At 57.9% G+C, this 8,389-nt stretch overlaps 1 protein-coding gene across 1 annotated transcript in view; it reads right to left on the bottom strand.

The window, feature by feature from the left end:
* The window catches only part of SCN5A (sodium voltage-gated channel alpha subunit 5), an 86,476-nt gene extending 79,344 nt beyond the window's left edge, over positions 1-7,132 (bottom strand). The window contains exon 1 of the mRNA XM_029940546.1: positions 7,085-7,132. The gene's annotated coding sequence lies outside the window, so the exon portion shown is untranslated. The remainder of the gene's footprint in view (positions 1-7,084) is intronic.
* Positions 7,133-8,389: the final 1,257 nt, after the last annotated feature.

Genomic DNA, 8,389 nt, shown 5'->3' with positions numbered 1-8,389 from the left:
CCCGACGCCGTCCGTGACCGCCCACGCGCACCGACCCCGCTTCTGGGCACCCTGGCCACGGCTGTTCTGATGGTCCCTGGGGTGAGTCTGATTTCGGGAAGGGCCGGTCCCCCTCCTCGGAGTCGCTGACCGGCACAGGCCAGTATCACAACAGGGTGGAGAACAGCGACCGTCAGAAGCTGGACCCTTCTGGACGAGTGTCCCGTTTTGTCTCTTCGGTCGGCCTTCCTGGAGGAAGGTTTTCCTGAACGTACGGGGCACAGAGCTGGTGCTCAGTCCTCGGCGGTCACAGTGCCAACGTGGACAGAGGCTCCGGAACCCCCTGGTCTCAGCAGTAAGATTCTCGCATCCTGAGATGCGATCCCTTTCGGTGAAGAGGGGCCCTACTCTGGCCCAGCCACCCCCCCCAAGCGGTGCCTTCCTGCCCATTCCGCTCCGAATCCAAAGGCAGGCATGCTTGGGCATCCTGAGTCACCTCTGGCATTTTGGTCGCCTTGGAATCAGAGCCTCTGGAACACGACATGCAAAGAATATTCTTTGCATGTAAATTTATGCAAGGCCCTCTGTGGATGCGTCCTGGGCTCCCTCTGCTCTGCGCCCCCAGCCTGCAGGCTAGGGCGGCCTGTGCCCTTGCTCCTCGGCCACGCCCTCCACTGCTCCCCAGTCCCACAGCAGCTCCGGGAGAGCCTGTGGGCGCTCAGGAAGCCAGGCCCGGTCCCCACAGGTGGAGGGGCGGCACCAGGAGCGGAGCCATTTCTTCCTTGAGGAGAACAAGTTAAAACGAATTAACACCTTAACTCTTAGACTCCTTTTACCAATTGAGTGATTTGGTGAACATTTAAAGCAGCACCCACTGCATACACGGTCCTACAAATGACTTCACAGAACACTTTCCTGCCCAAAGCGATGGATCCTAAATCAGAGCTTAGCAATGAGGGGACGCCCTGGGCCAAAGAGCCGAGCCCAGTGCCCTCTCCTTCCCCTCTGGCTTCCCCACTTCCGTCTCTGGAAGATTTCCCGATTCTGTGTGGGGTGGGATAGGGACACGTTTAGATTGCCTGTGTGAGTCCGGGTCCTTGCCACCTGGGCAAGTTAATTGGTGGGTCCCTGCCTCAGTTTTCTCATCTGTCAAATGGGGTTAATAACACTGGCTATTTAAGAGGCCTGTTCTGAGGCACAGGTTGTTAATACTTGCACGTGCTCGGCACACAGGAAGTATTTTATGAACCTCAATTGCTCTTACCATTGTGGTTATTGTCATTGCGTTTCTCCTATGAGCTCCAACGCAGAGGACCTTCCTCTGAAGAGCCTTTCTCGCTGCCCAGCCCAGCCCTCCCCGCCTGGCTGGCCTTCCCTTCTCTGTGTTCCCAGCACACTTGATTCCCATCCTCGCTTCATCAAAGGGGGGGTAATTTGCTTCCACAAGCCTTGGGCTGTGTCCTGAGCAAACAGAGCACAGTCCAGCCCACCAGCGATGCCTCGGAGGGCCTGGTGTATGAGTGAGTGAAGGAGTGAGTGTCAGATTAACCTTCCTATTGCCCAGCCCCCAGCCCAGACGGTGAGCTTGGATAACGTCCCAACGCCCCCTTCTGGACCTCAGTTTCCTCCACCGTGAGTGGGGGTCATTCCAGCCGCCTCCCGTGCTCATGATGTCCCAGACGGCTCTACGGGTGGCTCCGGGTCACCTTACTTCCTCCCTGCAACAATGCAGGAAGGGGGCAGGTGGGGGGAGGCTATTGCCTCCGTTACACAAAGGGAAATCTGATGCTTGGAGGTCAGGTGAGGGAGCCCCGGGTGCGCCTGAAGCCAGGCCTAGCCACGGCGCTGCCTCACCTCCCACCTCTGATGGCACGGAGCGTGGGGAGGAAGGGGCAAGGTCTACCGTGGGTGAGGCACGTCTGTGAGCCCCACTGCAAAGCTAGGAGTCCCTAGCTTGGTCCCTGTTGGCCTCCTCTGGCTGGCCGGCCGGCCTGTGCCCACGCGTGGGTGGACGCTCTCAGGTAGACCTGATGACTTCTGCCCCCGCCCAGAGAGTCAGCAGTTTCCCCGTCAGAAACGGTTCCCTGGCAGATTCTCTCTCCAGCTGGGGCCCTGTCGAACTGCCCTGTCCAACAGGGTGGCCACCCAGCCCGCGTGGCCGTGGAGCACTTGGAGATGCGCTTCTTGCCCTCTACAGGGGTGCTGACGGCTTAGTGCGGTCTAGAAGGTCAACTGTCCCTTCGTTGACTTTTAAACACTGATTACAATTTACACGGATAATATTTTGGATATACTGGATTAAATAAAATATGTCTGAATTAATTTCACTTGCTTCTTGTGACTTTTTAAAATGTGGCAGCCAGAAAATTTTGCATTGCACGTGGGATTTCCAGTTGACGTTCACATGATCTCTCTATTGATGGCGTTATCAGGGTGTCCCAGCCACCAGGCTCTAAACCTTCCAGAACTCCCAGGCTTTGGGTTGGGCCTGGGGCTGGCTGGGCGTGGGGGAGGGGAGGGAGGGAGGGGGCAGGGAGGGGCTGGAGGAGAGTTGTCCTGGCAGACCAGAAAGTGGCCACCCAGGCTTGGGGTAGTGGCTGTGGGCGGCTGCCCAGGCTCAAGCCACAGTTTGGGATGGGGTGGGGGAGGGGCAAGTGGGAGGGGTCAGCAGCACCCCTCCAGCCCAGGCAATTATCTGCACGGCCCTGGCTCTGCCAGGGCACCAGCCTGGACAAAGGCTCAGTGGGGGTGCCAGCTGGTGCTCCTGGCCTGTGCATTCAGGTCCTTGCTCCCAGATCAAAGGCACATTGGTGTGTCCTCATGCAGGGCCTCAGCTACCCGGCTCCCTGCAAGCTCCGCTCCGCCGAAGCTGCGCAGGCATTAACTCTGTCTAGTCTGAGCCGATCTTTGGGGAGGGGTTCCTGAGGGGGCCCTCCTTCTCCAGGCCCCATCCCAGCCCCCAGCCAGCTGGGCAAGTCCTGCAGAACCCCCCCATTCCTCCCGGAGGCGAACACGCCCACCCCGAGGCTGGGGATGCCCTCATTTACATATATTTGCATCTCATTTATTCCAACACTCAGGCTGCAGCCCAGGCTAATTCAGCCGACAGGAAAACCCCACTGCTCTGCGCTCTGCGAAGTGATTCCTGGCAGGATGACACCGGGTCCCTTCCTGAGACCCGGGACCCTCGGCAGCGCAACGGGAGCTGAGGCAGGAGCTGGAATGGGGTAGGGGCGCCTTCGGCTGAAGCCCCGGATTCAGCCAAAGCCCCTGTTATTTCCCACAGTAAGGACAGGGCCCACCGGCTTGGACGCGGCTCACGCATCTCAGCATCAGTGGTGTTCCCAGTGCCTGGTCCGGGAATGCGGGCTTTCCCCCCAAGCCCGAGTCTGCCTTGTAATCCTGTTCGCCACTCAACACAGGGGATTTCCGATGTTGTGCCCGAGCACTGAGCTGCTAATCAAGGCCCAGGGCTGCCTAGAGGCCCTGGGTCTCCAGGGCAGGGACCTGAGCAACCGCGATGCGACCACGTAACTGGGAAGTCAGACGGCCGGCTCAGCCAACCAGGGCACCTCTGCCCCCGACCCTGGACCCTCGTACCCACGCACTGCTCACAGCTGGGCCAGAAAGTGCCCACCGATGGCCCAGGAATCACCTTGGTGGCCCAGAGGTGCCTAAGAGACAGCAATCAGCATCCTAAGCCTCTTTCTAGCCCTGTTTCTTCCAACTCATTTTGCTCACTACCTGGACTAAAAAAAAAAAAAAAAAAAGGCTTCGCAGGGGAACTGTGCACTGATGTCATGGCAACCGAAGCATTTATGGAGCACCTACTGTGTACACTGAGGGAGAGGGAAGTGTCCTCAGCCAAACCTGGGGAGCTTAGAGTCCCTTACTCCTCAGATAAGACAAGTCAATCCACCCAGAGATACACAAATCTACGCCTCAAGAGTGTCCATCGATACAGTATAGCCACATGTGCGATCCTTTTACCTTCATAGTCTGGAACTGAGTTACAATCCACACACCAGAAAATGCACAGGTTTTATAGGTGAATTGAGTTTAACAAATCTATATACTTGTGGAACTACCCCCCCCGCCAACCCAGTTAAGATCCCAAACATTCCCATCACCGCAGAAAGTTCCCTAATGTCCCTTCCCAGTCCACTTTCCTGACCTCTGTCAGCACAGCTTGGTTTTGCCTGTTCTAGAACTTCACGTAGATAGACGCACACTGTATGGGCTGTTGGCGCTGGGCGCTCTCACTCGACAGAACGCTTCTGAGACTACTACTGTGGATTTGTTGGTGATGGCCATCTAAGTCACATAAGTCCCCTTTGCAATGCACTGTGACCATAAGTGACCCACCCATCGGGGCACAAGTCCTTAAGGCAATCATAAGAGGCGAGGACTGGAAAGGCCCCCACGTCCGCCTAGGCTCTCTCTCTCCGGGGACGCCGCCCCCGGGGGATCCTTAGGGAGGATTTTTCTCTCCTTCCCTCAGACATTTCCTGAAACAGAAACTCAGCAATTCTACATCTAACAGGCACCCAGCTCAGCGAGCGAGTGGGGGTTTTCCCTGGGTTTCCAGTTTTGTTAGCAACTTGCTGTCGCTTTACTTAACCGCAGTCTGTGCCGCACCCAGACCCACCAGGGTGGGGGTGGGGTGGGCACTGCCAACGGCCAGCCGAGCTCCCGGGCTGCTTTCGGTCCAGCCTGGCGATGGCGGGCAGGCCTCTGTGCCTCTGCCCCCTGCTCCCCCGCACCAGCTGGGTGCCCCTCAGTCGGGGGACGGGGGGATGGGCTCAGGGGCCCAATGTCTCCCGGGGGATGGGCCCCAAGGCCGCCGCGGCAGCGCTGGGCAGCAGAGGGCAGGCTTGGGCTCTGAGGAGCTCTTTGTACCGCTTTCCAGTACTTTCCGGTACTGGCCCAGGTCGATGAGGCTGGGGCTCTGATGGCCACACAGCGCGTACTGATGGGCCTGGGCTGGGCCCCCCCCATGGCCTGATCTTCCCCTTCATCTTAGATCTCCCAGCCCGGCCAGACGGAAGGACCGCTAATGTAGCCTGAGACCCGAAATGGGTGCCTCAGGCCAAAGCTCTCCCTCCCCGCCGTGCCTTTGAACCCGGCCTCCGGAGTCGGGTGCTTCCTTCACATACTTCGAGGAATCGATGCCCGCCAGAAAGCCATTTACCACCCTCTTGATGTCAGGAAGAGCCTTCCTATGGTTCAGAATCTATCCCAGAAAGCACGGGAACTGCAGGGCAGGGCCTGGGTGGGGCCGGGTGCCCCCGTGCCAGTGTGACCTTGAGCCTAAGGGCTGACCGGCCCTGGCCCTCGGCCCCCAGAGCTGCAGGGAGGGGACAGCCCCCGGAGATGGTAACAGCGGGGTCTCCAGGAGGGTGGGGAGGGGGACTGGTCCCTCTCACCTCCCCAAATTCTGTGCATCCATCCTCCACGGCTGGGCTCCAATCCCGCCTCCTCCGGGCGCCTTCCCCTGGCTGCTCTGGGCCACACTTGACCTCCCCTGGAGAGGCTGAGCCCCCAGCCCCAAGCACACATTTCCTCTGTCCTGAGCAGCCTTCTCTCTGGCCCTGGGGGTGCACCTGCCCAGCCCCGGGGTCCCCTCTGGAGAGGCAGAGGAGTGAGAGAGTGAGGATGGGCATTCACACAACTGTCCCACCAGATTCTAGCTGCAAGATCCAGTAAATTTTCCGTGGGGCTTGGGGTGCACCAGACACTCCTCCAGGAGATGACGTTGGACGTGAGGGAGCTGTGGACACCCAGCTACTCAGCCCTCAGCTGTGACTCTGCTGAAATGGGCTGAGGGTGGCCTGGCACAGGAGGGGACACAGGTTTCAAAGAGCCTATGGGTCACATGGCCGCATCGGAGGGTCCCAGGCCCCGAAATGGACGTGGGGCTCTATAAATAGCACCATCCCATATTGATCATCTTAAAAAGACACAGTATGTTCTAGGCCCATAGAGAGAAGAGTTGTGTCTAAAAATAGTCACGTCCCCAGGAGTCACTGGCATAACCCGTGCATGACAAAAGGGGCGGTGTGAAGGGGGCAGACGGTGGAAAGGGTGGGGGTTAGAAACCGACACACCATCTCCATTCTCTCTGCTCAGGCCACCAAAGCCACCCATGCCTCAAAGTTTGTCCCTGCCTCAGGGCCTTTGCACATGCAGTTCCCTCATTATAAGACATTCTTTCTCCAGATTTCCTCTGGCTGGGTTCATTCCTGTTATTCAGGTCTCAGTGCAGTCACCTCCTTCAAGAGGCCTTCCCAGACAAGCTGGTCTAGGGTCACTCCTGTCTCTCCATCACATCCTCCTGTTTGACTTCTTTCATAGTCCTGGTCATGATCTAAAATTATCTTCTGTATCTATTTGTTTAGTGGTGTCCAGACTGTCTCTCCCCAACAGCAGGTAAACTCCATGAGAGCAGTTATTGTATCTGAATTATACACCTTCTAGAATCTTCCATGGCACAGAGTAGGTCCTGAATGCCCTCTCCAGGCTCCCTCCCACCACCTGAGGGTGAACTCTGCCTCAGACCTCCACCCCGGGCCAATCTGGGCTGGCAGAAGGCAGCGGGCATCCAGTCCTGGCTTCCGGTGTGGCCAGCCCCGCCCGCTCTGCTCCCTGCAGCGTCCAGCCTCTGCCCCGCTTCACCCCTTCTCCTCTCTCTGCCTCCTTTGTCGAGTTTGCCACACGGGTCTTCCGTGAGCCCCTCCATCCTGGGTACCTGTTCTGTAAATCTTCTCGTGTCTGGAACACCTTTCTCTCCTCCCAGCAAGACCTTCTGCTCCTCCCTGTCCCCCAGCCCTGGGAGCAATCACAGTTCCTGCCCTCAAAATCCCCCTGAGAGCCACTGAGGCCGGTGGGCACAGCTTCACGGCCCGGACCTCGGGCCCCACCCTGTGAGGGAAGGCGCCTTACCTGTTAGCACTGCCCGTAGGTGCAAGGCACGAACACACACTTCAGGCTCTCCCCATCGCCCCCCCGACCCACCCCGGCCAGCTCCCCTCTATCTCTTCCCTCCCTCTTAAACCATCAAACTCTTGCAGAGAGCTGTCTACACGTGCTGTCCCCACGTCCTCACCTCGGGCTCAATCCTGAACCCACTCCGGACCAGCTCCTGTCCTCACCCACCACTCACTCATTCACTCATTCACCAGCCATCCGTCTGTGCTGGGCCCCACATTCTGCAGGCGTCACGGAAGCTTCCGTTGCCAAGGTCACTGGCACCTGACTGTTGCTCAATCCAACAGACATTCGCTTTAAAGTTGTGCATTTTCTGGGTCTATCCATGCACGAGGCAGGAGGCATGTCGCTCACTCTCTCGGCAGAAAGAAACGGAGGACCCTCCTTCCCCCAGGACGGGCCCCCTCCCTGCTTTCTGTGACACCTCCCACTGCGGGCTTGCGTCCCACCCCTCGGACTGTTCCTTCCCAGGCTCCTCTGCAGGCTCTGGACCCACCCTGTCGCCTAGCACCCTCTACTCCACGTTAGGATCCCTGGGCGCTTTCAACATTTCTGATGCCAAATGAACTAGAACCTCTGGGGGTGGAGACTAGGGATCACTCTTTTAAATTCTCTTTTCAATTTTCAAAAGCTTTCCAGGAGACGCTAACACCTCCAGGGGGAGAAGCTCTGGTCTACCGTCTTGCAGGACAGGCCAGTTCACAGCCATGGCTCCCGGGCTGGTGGGGGGGGGGGGTGCCGATCGCACGTTATCTGTCGCCAGCCCAGGTCTCCTGCCTGAACTCCGGGCCCTGCCCTGCAAATGACTGCTGGGCGTTGGCATCTCTCTCTGGAAGCACCAAACGGTTCCAGTCAGAGTCTGGAAACATCCGTCACTTCTCCTTTGTCCTTTATCAAGCTTGCCAACCTTAACTCCACTCACAGGGTGGGAGGGCAGTGAGGAATCTCACGTAATGAGATCAAAGTCAGGGACGGGTGAGGTGGCGTGTCCGGGACAGAGAAGGACGTTGCAATGCCAGGAGCCCCACCACCTGTGGTGACCTGACTGTTCCTCTCCTTCAGCTGAAGAACTTGGTGGCACCCACTGTCTACACTAGTGGGGTCGTACACCCTAGAGCAGATTATTGACACCTGGGGTCAAACCCAAGGCCTGCTGTTTAGCAGACGTGTGACAGCGAGCAAGACACTCAACCGTGCCGGGCCCTCCCTCTCACCACCTGCCCTACGGTCCTTACCTTCAGGGTTGATGCAAGGATTCGTGACATGAGCCTTATAAAGTGGCTAGTGCCATGGCTGGCTGGCAGAAAGCACTTAGTGAATGTTAGCTATTTTTAGTACCATTACTGAGGATAAATTCTCAATTCCTGAGTAGAGCTCACAAGGGCCCCCGTGACTGTGACCTTGGCTTTCGCTTCTGCTCTTC

Source organism: Suricata suricatta, chromosome 5 (genome assembly GCF_006229205.1).
Source record: "Suricata suricatta isolate VVHF042 chromosome 5, meerkat_22Aug2017_6uvM2_HiC, whole genome shotgun sequence".
Taxonomy (NCBI): domain Eukaryota; kingdom Metazoa; phylum Chordata; class Mammalia; order Carnivora; family Herpestidae; genus Suricata; species Suricata suricatta.
Note: the sequence above shows the minus strand (reverse complement) of the source record. Positions and strands in the feature narration are given on the sequence as shown.